Source organism: Electrophorus electricus, chromosome 4, assembly GCF_013358815.1.
Source record: "Electrophorus electricus isolate fEleEle1 chromosome 4, fEleEle1.pri, whole genome shotgun sequence".
In the NCBI taxonomy this organism is placed as follows: Eukaryota; Metazoa; Chordata; class Actinopteri; order Gymnotiformes; family Gymnotidae; genus Electrophorus; species Electrophorus electricus.
This window is the reverse complement of record NC_049538.1, coordinates 500639-512109: the sequence shown is the minus strand read 5'-3', so window position 1 is coordinate 512109 and position 11471 is coordinate 500639. Positions and strand designations below refer to the sequence as shown.

Genomic DNA, 11471 nt, shown 5'->3' with positions numbered 1-11471 from the left:
AGTCGTTGAGAAAAGCATGATTTATTGGGGCAAATCCAAAATCAGAGCTATAATCATGGTCCAGGGTCATAGAGCCAACACAAACAGTTCTGAGAAACATAGTAGACAATGACACACATGAAAAAAGAAGCAGACTACAGTGAATAACATGCCTTACATAAGCAGGAGTTTGCACAAATAACTATAACAAGTCAACACAACAGAGACTAGGATAACACAGATAAACTCACCAACCAAGGATTAGTACATTCAATGACCAGAAACTAAAGACAGAACACACAGGGCAAATATACATGGAGTAATGAGGGACAACGAGGAACAAGTGATACAAATGAAAGGCAGCAAAACTCAAACGAGGGTCAGAACAACAAGCAAGCAAAGCAAAACAAAGACACTAGACTGAGTAACCATGGTGACAGGATGCTAGAAGGGGCCAACTATTCCAGTACCCCACCTCCCAAAATGAGCAGCACAGAAGCACAGAAAGAAAAAAAAAAACAATCAGAAACAGAACAGACCAAGAACAGGAATAGGACGAGACAACGACAAGAACAGAACAGGCAAGACAAGGAGCAGAAACAGAAGCAGACCCAGGGGCAAAAACAGGAGCTGGAAGGACACAGGCAGACAAAGGAACCGAGGACAGAGGAACAGACGCAGGAGCAGAAGACACTGAAAAGGGAGACACAACAGGAGCAGACAAGGAAACAGATGCAGGAACAGACACAGGAATAGGGGCAAAAAAAGCAACAGACACAGAAACGGGCAAAAACAGGAGCAGACAAAGCAACAGACACAGGAGCGGGGCAACAACAGACAACAGCAGGAGAACCAGGTGCAGTTGGGGATGCCAGAGCAGGAACAGAACATCGAACACTCAGAAGCTGCCAAGGCTCAGAGGGGCTATGGGAAGCTCGCAGTTGCGCTTGAGAGCACACTGAGTACCATACCAAGGATTATCTGTGCATTCCATTCGTCTATTCGCATCTTGCACTACAGATCGCTCTTCCCTGAAGTGTTGATCATGATGGTTATACACATAGCACTTACCTGTGGTCTCTTCACAAATACCAGCTGAAAGGGAAACTTCCTGCAATGTTTTTTTGTGAACGACAAGACACCTTTGTACCCGCAGCGCCAGGGGATTTGTGGCTCTGGCTTGGTCACGCTGAAACATGGCAAGCTCGGACTATCTACAAACAGAGAGATTTTCATCCCAGTAGAACAACCACATACAAGAGTCTCGCTCCTTCACTAGGTCCTTGGTAGGCTGGTCATTCTGTAACGTGGAGCAATCATGAGACGGATGCAAATGCTGAGAGGAGTGAAATTTATTAAGAGCAAATCCAAAATCATGGATCCATCATCAGTCGTAATCATGGTCCAGGGTAATAGAGCCAATACAAACAATTCTGGGAATCATATTAGACAAAAACACACGATAACAGAAAAGGGAAGCAGGCTACAACAAATAACATGACATACATTGAGCAGGTTTTTTTTTTGCAAAATAACTATTAGAATTATATATATAATTATAAATATATAACTATTGTAAATATATATATGAGGGACAACAAGCAAGAGATGATACAAATGAAAGGCAGCGAAACGTAAATGAGGGGCAGAACAAGAAGGAAGCAAAGCAAAACAAAGACAAGACTGTGTAACTATGATGATGGGATGCTAGGAGGGGCCAATCATGACAATTTGTTATGACGGTCTATAGTATATGTGTGTTCACAGTCATTACCCCACACAGTTAGCATGCTACAACAATAATTTAAAAAATCACAAAGTAAACCAAAAATTAAATAAACATCTCAGCAGTAAAGCACATTGTAGACTCAGCTCAATTACATGCTATCCTATGACATCTCCCCCGTTTTTAGGTATCTGTCCCAGTCACCATGTTGTCACCTCTAGAACTCCTCTTATCTGTTCCTTATGGGCCTCCTTATGAATGTCTTACTGGAACCCAACCTTCTTCCATATCTACCTCATGTCTAATACAGAGGCTGGGTAACTATGGTCAGGTCTCTGATCTACCACTGCTTCTCCCCTCCCAGCAGTAGTTTGATGTGTCTTATCAGCAATAATGACAGGTAGAAACAGGGTCCTACTTATATGGTGGCACTCACAATTTTGCAGCTGTTCTGGCACCCCCCTCAGCTCCAAAATCTGGGATTTCTACAGCTGAAAAGAGCACGGGTGCAAATTATTGCAATGGATCATTTACTGGTCCACCCTTTCCTTCAAGGTGCATTGTAGACTGGGCAGTCCCCATGCAGTTATATCAAAACAACTGCAACAACAAAGGGCATGTGTAGCCAATGGAGTGCCAGTGTGTGTTGGTCTCTTCAGTGTAGGTTTCATAATAACATCTCACACAGGTAGTAACAACATATTCTGGCTTCTTTTTACAGGCATGCCTCCTCTGGCCCTGTGTGATGACTTGTTGGAAAGCTTTCAACAGAGTCTTATACTGGATGCTGATTCATTCATCCAGGTCATACCTTCTTGTCTGGTAGCTCCACAGGCAATCTGGCATTTCAGCCATGCAACATGACATGTGGACCTAAGCCTGTACTAAAATGAGCCATCTTGTAAAGGCAAATAATAGGGTGGGCAAGTGGTCTTGTTACTTTGATGCATCCTCCTCCTTCAGAGAACCTAATAGAGACAGCAGGGTCTGATTAAACTACTCACTGCCCTATTACCCCTGGGAAGATTCGAGGTGGTATGAGCCTTGGCACATCCATACATCTTACAGAGGTGTTCCAACAGTGACTATTTGAATGCTGGACCCCTGTCTGATAACAATGTGGGCACCCCCATGTCTTGATCAACCCTTACTCAAACTAGTAGTTGCTGCCTTATCTTTAATAAGCATAACCCATCCATACCTAGAAGATACCAGGACATATGAGTAGGTGACTTCAGGCCTAAACTCAAATTGTCAATAGACACAATTTCTGGGTAAGACATAAGAACTGGGTTCAAGGGGGCCCTTGCCTCTGGTCAAGCCTTAATCTTGATGCAGGTTGGACAATTTGCTGTCCTCCCCTTCACCCTTTCTCCCAACTTTGGACAAAAGTAACTTCTGTGTGATCTGCCCCCATATGGCTGGCCAGATAGAAGCGCTTCCACAGGTACCAAGTTAATGTGTCAGGAACTACAATCAATTATCTCTGACCTGAGGAAACCCCCTCTGCTCCTGCTGTAATACCCCTTCTTTTACATGCAGGCATCTCCAATCCTGAAGAAATGTAACACTGGATCAGCCTTTTTGTTATGTTACCAACCCCAATCTTACTGTCCCTCCAGAAGCCTCAACTTGCACATCCTGCAAGTTGAGGATGGTCTGCCTCCATCCTGATGTTCTGGGGCAACCTGGAGAGAATATATGCATTCTTGTTAGCTAAATCAGGTTGGTATTTGATAGTAAATTGGTAGATAACTAACTGAGCCATTGTTGTTCAGTAGCTACAAGACAGGTGGAATCTAGATGGACCAAGCCATTATTGTCAGTGAAGACTGTGAATGTAGTGCCTCACAAGTAATCCTTGTATTTATTCATCACAACCCATATGAGGACCACCAACTCCAACTTGAACAAGCTCAAGTTCTAGTCGTTCCTTTCAGCTGGATGCAGGTGTTGACTAGGATTTACAATGACCATTTCTCTCCCCTCTTGGACCAGTGCTAACACAGCTCTGAGGCCTGCAAAACTAGCATCTATATAAAGATGAAATGGCTTAGAAATGTCAGCAAAAGCTAATATGGGAGCACTCAGTAATGCGTTTTTCAGCTTTTCAGAAGCATCAGCACATTCATGGGTCCAGTCTACCAATTGATCTTTCTTACCTAGTAATACCTGACCTTATACACAGTATTTGGCTAACATTTTGAATCCTTATAGGTACCTTGTCACCTTTGGGGTGAGCCAGTGTTCTGGTTACCTGCCATTCTGTCTGTTCCCCAGACCCCTCTATTAATACATAACCCTATGTTGGTTTTCTTCATTCTCTACTCCTACATGGTCTTTTCTTGTGTCATCTGATGGCTCACTGCAAAGACCCACTCCCATTCTCTCTTAGTCATGGGGGACACAGATACTTAAACTGCTTTAGTTCCTGTGTGTCCTCCCTAAATGAGTGCTTCTCAACATTCAGGAATGATATTCATTCTCAGAACTGCTTTTTCTACCCATAAACATTTATCCTTAATTATAACTACCCCATTACCTGGCACACTTACCCCAGACACAGAAAAGACTAAGATGGCATATCCTATACAGAGAATATTGAGTCCATTTGCAGCCTTATGAATCAACCAATTCAGTTCCTCAGTCCCCCTCTGGAAATATGTCAATTGTGTACAAAATATTCACTAAAAACCTGCGAGCCGGTATCTAAAATACACAGGACTATTACCCACTCTAACTGTACTTCTGCCCTGGCCAGTGTTCTATCATGTTCATCTCCCTGGTAGTCTCTTTAATGTTTTTTCCAAGACACTTACCTGACAGCAGCTAGGGGGTATAGTTTAAAGGGTTATGTGCTACACCCCCTTCTGAGCCATGATGCTTGATATGCCCAGCATTGCTACATGATCAGTATATAGGTCTACTTTGTGGGTCCCATTGGAAGGTTGCCTGTCACAGGGATGATCGGTGTTTCCTCTCTGGGAGTTGTTCCCCAAAGGATGATCTTTGTTCTGTGCTGGGTAATGGACTTGATGATACCTGGTGCCTAACTTCTTCTAGCAAGCTCTTGCTGAGGGCAGAGATCAGTTCTTGATTTTCATGACACACTTGTGTTCTGTTTCTTTCCGTTTCTCCAAATAATCTATCTGGTGTTCCACTGGTAAGGCAACCCTTCTTCTAGATGATACCACTAGCCCGCCCTTAGCAATTTGCCACTAATGCATGGGCCTCTGTGTAGACCTCTGTGAATGTGAGGGCAGGGTGCCATGGCACAAGCCATTATATCTCCATCTGAACAGTTCTTGCCCTAATGCCTAGGAGTACTTGTTTACTAACTGTGGTCTCATCTTGGGAATGTTCCTCCTATCTATAGTAGAGCTCAGGCAGGGGGAGGAGAAAGGACCCCACAATCTTTCATTTCAGCTGTGTACAACTAAAATACAGTGCTTGCTCTCACAGCTGAGCTAGTAACACTGAAATATTTAACTAATATTTAAATATTAAAATGGACTGTGAGGTTTGTTTTTTTTTCTCAGCATATAAAAGCAATACTTCCCTTCATGGATCCCCTTCTAATGCCTCAATAATAACATGAAATTTCTTGGTCTCTGTAAGTCCTGGTGTCAACCAATCCCCAAACTTAATCTAGCTGCCCTCCTCTAAAACTCTAGAGATATCCATGGGAGCTAGCTGCACCAGCTGGACCCACATCTTCCTCCCTAGACTGCTTGTTTGCATAGTGTGGAAAGGGGGTCCTGCTGACTACATCATCTTTACAATTGCAGGAATTTTGGATCCGAAACCAGAACACAATCAGAAGATACCAAGGTCAGTATTATCAAGGAATTTTATTATTACAGGTAAACAAAATTCAGATAAACCCCAGGCATAAAAAGAAAAATGGAAAGGGAAAGTCACTATAAAAATTATGAAAATAAAACCCTTAAAAAGCTTCCAATATTCAGTCCACAGAGTCACATGTAGTGTGTAATATGACTCCTGATCCTGCACCAAACTCTAGTTCACAATAGCACACAATCCTTTCTGCTCCTCAGAAGTCCACTCTGCTTCTTTTTCCAAGCAGACTGATGACATCACAGGGAACTCAGAGAAAAGAGCAATGTATAATAAATAAAAATCAATAAAACCTGGTCATTCAAATATAGAGATTCCTCTCGTAGTTAGCTAGACATATCACTTTGTAGAACCTTTCATATGCGCACATCTGCATGTTCTCCTCCACTCTTTCATACTGTGACTTCACTGTTCATCTTTACCGTTGTCCCCGACCTGAACTGTGCCTAGCTCACAAGCAGGGATGCTGTCACAATGTAAAAACTCTCTTTACTTGCTGGAAGGTGTGCTCATCAATATCCGAATCATCCAGGACTCCCAGAGGGAGTAGCAAGTGGTAGCAGGAGCTGGAGGTCAACACGGGAGCTTACGGTTCAGGAAGGCAATCCACACACTGTTGTTATCTATAAAACAGAACACATACACACACACACACACACACACACACACACACCATCTCTTTCTTACTAATCAGAGTTGACCTCTCTTAGAAGATGGAGATTAATAGACAAAATCTGTGATTTAAGACAAGCACAACTGGAAGAGAAGCATGCACTCTCCTCTCTGTCTTTCTCTCTATGCCACACACACACACACACAAGCACACACACCACTCTGAAGGGGATTTAGTGTGTTATATAGTCTTCTGCAGAATGTCTTTTGTGTGTGTGTCTGTGTTCTCTGTCTCTGTGATACTGGTCATCTGCAGTGTGTGTGGTGTGGAATGTGTTTCACACAGTCCTACGCAGCATTTTACGTCCTCTTTCTCACACACACAACACACACACACACACACACACACACACAGAGTAAGAATAAAGGTTCACTTACACACATCACAGATTCCACTATGACCAATTAACACACTTTGATTACAGTAGACACCCAAATACCAGCAGCTTCCTGTACAGGCAGCGAAATAGGAGGCATGGAAATATGAAACACTGACCAGAACATCAGACACTGTACTACTGATACTACTGAAACACCTACAATATCGTACACAGGCAGAAACAGACACAAGAGAAGATGATGCCTGGGGGTTGGGGCCAGGGCAGAGAAAATGACAGCTGCGGGTGGGGCCACATAGAGGGATAAGGACGGAGGGATTATGGTGAACGGATTAGGATGACAAGAGGGTATCTTCTCTTTCTTTTAGGATAGATGATCGATTGCACAGCTGATCCTGGAAAGTTTTCTCTGAATGGTTGCTTGGAAATCCAGCAGTTAATATGGACATGACAAAGTTTTTTACTGTGTGCGTGTGTGTTTGCGTGTATGTGTGCACATTTGTGCGTGTGTGTGTGTGTGTGTGTGTGCACATTTGTGCGTGTGTGTGTGTGTGTGTGTGTGTGTGTGTGTGTGTGTGCGTGTGCGTGCGTGTACATGTGTCAGACTGCTGTAGTGGCAGTGTCATGGTAGTGAGTGTATAGTGTGCTGGTTAAGTGTATCAGACACAGCAGTGTTGCAGGAAGCTTTACACCCCTACAAATGAGTCAAAGACATAAATGTTTCTAATAATGTAGGTACTGAGTATATATAGGTGAGTCAGAAAGTTGAAACCACTACTAATATCAGCTTATGAACAAAATTGTCCTATTTTGATTATACATATTTAGTATGGTCACACACATACACTCACAAAAATAGGAATTTTATGAAACTTTATATCTGAATATCCTGTTCACCATTTGCCTTTTTTATTAAAACTTTTGTGATGTCATATATTTGTGCATGTGTTACTTTAGCACTATGAGTGTTAATTCAACATTGTGGGTGTTAATTCAGAACTATGGAGGTTACTCAACAGGTGTTATTCCCACACTGTAAGATTCAATTCAGCACTGTAGGTGTTAATTCAGTCCTTAATGATTTAATTTAGCATCGCAAATGTGCAGTGGTAGCTTAGTTGTTAAGGTGCTTGAATAGTAAATAGAAAGTTGCCAGTGCAAGTCCCAGCACTGCCAAGTTGCCACTGTTGGGTTCCTGAGCAAGACCCTTAACCATCAGTTACTCAAGTTGTACTCAGTCCGAATTGCCAGCTGCTTTGGATATAAGCATCAGCTTAATGTCAGATGTTATTTCATTAGACACAATAAATGTCTAATGATTTAAATCAGCACTGCAGAGGTGTAGGATTTAATTCAACACTGCTGGTGTTAATTCAGACATTTTAGATTGTTGGTTTTGATTTATCACCATGTGTTAGCTCTTCCCCTACTATAAAGTGCTGAGTAAACATCTATAGTGTTAATGTTGGTGTTAACACTATAGATGTTTACTCAGCACTTTATAGTAGGGGAAGAGCTAACACATGGTGATAAATCAAAACCATTTCAGGGCTGTTTTGTGCAGTTAAGCCAATCGGTTAAGGCTTTGGCACTGCTGCCAGGAGATGGGGACTGTGGTGTGGAGGTGTTTAGCATGGGGTGGACTATGGGGTGAAGTATATGGTGGTGTGGAATGAGGGCTCAATGTATGAAGCATGGGGTGGAGTTTATGGGGGTGTGGAGAATGGGATGGAGGTGTGGACCATGTGGTAGAGATGTGGACTGTGGGGTGGAGTTTATGGAGGTGTGGAATGAAGGATGGAGTTTATGGAGGTATGGAGCTTGAGGTGGAGTTTATGGAGGTATGGACTGTGGGGTGGAGTTTATGGAGATGTGGAATGAGGGTTGGAGGTGTGGAGTGTGGGTGTAGTTTGTGGTGCTCTGTTCAGGAAAGAGCCGCTGTGGACTCGCCACTGTGGTAGACAAACACCCTCCATAAAGGAGGAATGCACAGAGAAAATTCAGAGAAACGTCATTCAGGGTGGCTGTGCTCAAGCTTTGCTCAAGCCAGCAATGTAGAAACTGGTACATTAGGAATCAATTGACTGATGTGGATCCCACTGAACCCCCCCCCCCCCCCCCCCCCCCCCCCAAACATTTGGTCCGGACATGGGCTGGACAGCTGTAAAGCTACTAGGTGACAATGTGTTCGGTAAAAAGCTCTAAATAGTGCACACAGTGCACACAGTCAGGAAACAGACTAATCCCACACTCACACACACAAGTGTATAGACAGGTAGACACAGACCCACCCAAATGTACAAACACATATGCACAAACCCTCACACACAGATGTATGGACAGGTAGATACACACACCCAAGTGTGCAAACACGTATACACAGACACAATAGGCACAGTAGAACCCAAAGTCTGAATTCACTACCAGTAACAGTTAAGACATAAGACAAAAAGTCTTTAATATCATGCTATCATTCAAAGAAATTTGTTTTGGCTCTCTTCCATAAAACAGTACTAAGTTTTCATATATACATAAGAATAATAAAGTAATAAAATAATATTTCAGTACATAATTATAGAGTAGTCTGTGGGAGTCTGCTTTCTCAGTGCCGATCGAGGACACAGCTCTAGGAAGAACTGCTCTTAACCTGGAAGTGTTAACCTGTTAATGTAACCTGTTCCCTCACAGCCCTGGGGGAAAGCTGCTTTTAACTTGGAACTGTGGGATCTGAGTACGCTGTGCTGGTTAGACAGGAGGGAATTAAACAGCCAGTGTCCAGTGTGTGGTGTCTGAGCTGTTGCTGCTAGGCTGGACACTAGGTGCCATGCACACTGTGGCAAGGAGTGGGGCCTGATGGGCGGGGCCTGAGTGGTTGGAGATACGTTATCTGCGTCCCGTATGTGTTATGAAGCTGAATGGATCAGTTTGCTCTGGTATACAATGTAAACGGAAAGCATTGGGAAAAGACACAAAACTAGCAGCACGGTGTGATCAGAGTGGCATTCTTTAAAACTTATTTTTGTAAATTTAAAGACAAACAACTACACTTAATTTTGACATTTTGTGTAGCAGCATGTCACTGATGTTTCAGGGCTCCATAAACTGCTCAGAGGAAAGGGGCAGGCTCCTGGGTGTATGCAGTCTCCTCCCCCATAAGTCACTAGACATCTGGGTAACTTCTTAATTTATCAAACAGAAATGCAAACCTTACTAAAAACAGATCCAATTTTGATATACTTGAAAATGCCTCATGAAATGGAATTATAAATGAACATGAATATAATCTGTTTAATTTTTTATTTTAAAATTGTGATACCACATATTTAATAAAATGGTAACATCAAAACAGTGGTGGAATAATGTGCATTGTTAAATTCTACAGAAATCTGTAGTGTCTCCATTAGCTCCATAAGTCTCCAACTCCACACACCCTCCACCCACCTCACAGTCTCCATCCATCCCACACAGCTTTAATCTACCACACACAGTCTTCATCAACTCCACACACTCTCCATCAGGCCCATACAATCTCCACCCACCGCACACAGTATCCATCAATTCCACAAGGCCTCCACCCAACACACACAGTGTCCATCAACTCCACACAGCTCCACCTACACCACACAGTGTCCATCCATCCCAGGCAGCATCCAAATGAAAATGAAATACTTTGGATATAAACATTACCATTTACATGTTATAACATACAACCAAAGTGACTTGATACAATCTTTGTAAGGATCGGTGTTATTACAGTTTGGATAATAACATTGCAATTCTAATAACATTACAATTCTAGTACAATTGCAATGCTCCTTTTAACACTTACTTTCTAATTTGAAAAATAAGTTTCTGGATGAAATGATCTCTTGATCTGCTCTCTCGATTTGATACAATGATTAACACTGGGTTCATCACAGAAACACAAAAACATAGCTTATACAGCATTCATATTTGACCTGTTTGTTTCACTGAGTTTAGGGTTACTTTAATTGGTTCATATTCAGGCTTATAATATGAATTATATGTTAAAATGAACATTGTTGTAATAACCTTTCTACTTTTGCATCCCTTAGTGTCTCTGGGTCATTACAGTTCATTGGTTTAACATAACAGACTCAGATAACACATCTATTGAATTTAGAGTGTTCAATCAATAAACAGACAGGTGGATAGACATAGACACTTGGATAGATAGATTATCGACTATACAGATATATAAATAGATGGGTGGTCAGATGGGTGGCTAAATAAATGCTTGCTGGTCGTGAATAAAAAGTCAGGGTTTGTGTTCCTGTGCCCCGACCTCAACATGCTGCCTGGCTGCAGTGAATCTGAAGCCCATTTTTTCTGTGTGCATGCATGTTACAGTGTGGACACAGTGCAACCACAAGGCAGTGAGGCTGGCATTAGGGTGGTGGTAGCACAGTGGTTAAGATACTTGGTGTGTAATTGGAAGGTTGCTGGTTCAAGCCCCGTCACTGCCGAGTTGCAGCTGTTGGGCCCCTAAGCAAGACCCTTAACCTTCAGTTACACAAGTTGTACTTGCTCATAATTGTAAGTTGCTTTGGATAAAAGTGTCAGGTAAATTAGCTCACATCTAAGTGTGTCCTTCTCTGACCAACAAATTTCTGTCCATCACCACTATTTTTAGACCCACATCACCATGACACTCAACACCATGTCCAGATACTGGCTTACACACATAGATCTGTGCGCACACACACAAACACACACAATACATCTGCACAGACATGCACACACATACACATAAACACACACACTTGCATACATCTGCATACACAAACACACAGATATACACCCATACATCTGCACAGACATGCACATGCATACATCTGTACTTCACACTCACTGGTCATCCAAGTGGAATCTAGTGT

General features: G+C 42.5%; 1 long non-coding RNA gene across 2 annotated transcripts in view; it reads right to left on the bottom strand.

Moving 5' to 3' along the window:
• Positions 1-5537: 5537 nt before the first annotated feature.
• LOC118241259 overlaps positions 5538-11471 on the bottom strand; it is a 29414-nt gene continuing 23480 nt past the window's right edge. For both annotated transcript variants that reach the window (XR_004775941.1, XR_004775940.1), the window contains one exon: positions 5538-6186. This is a non-coding gene — a long non-coding RNA (uncharacterized LOC118241259). The remainder of the gene's footprint in view (positions 6187-11471) is intronic.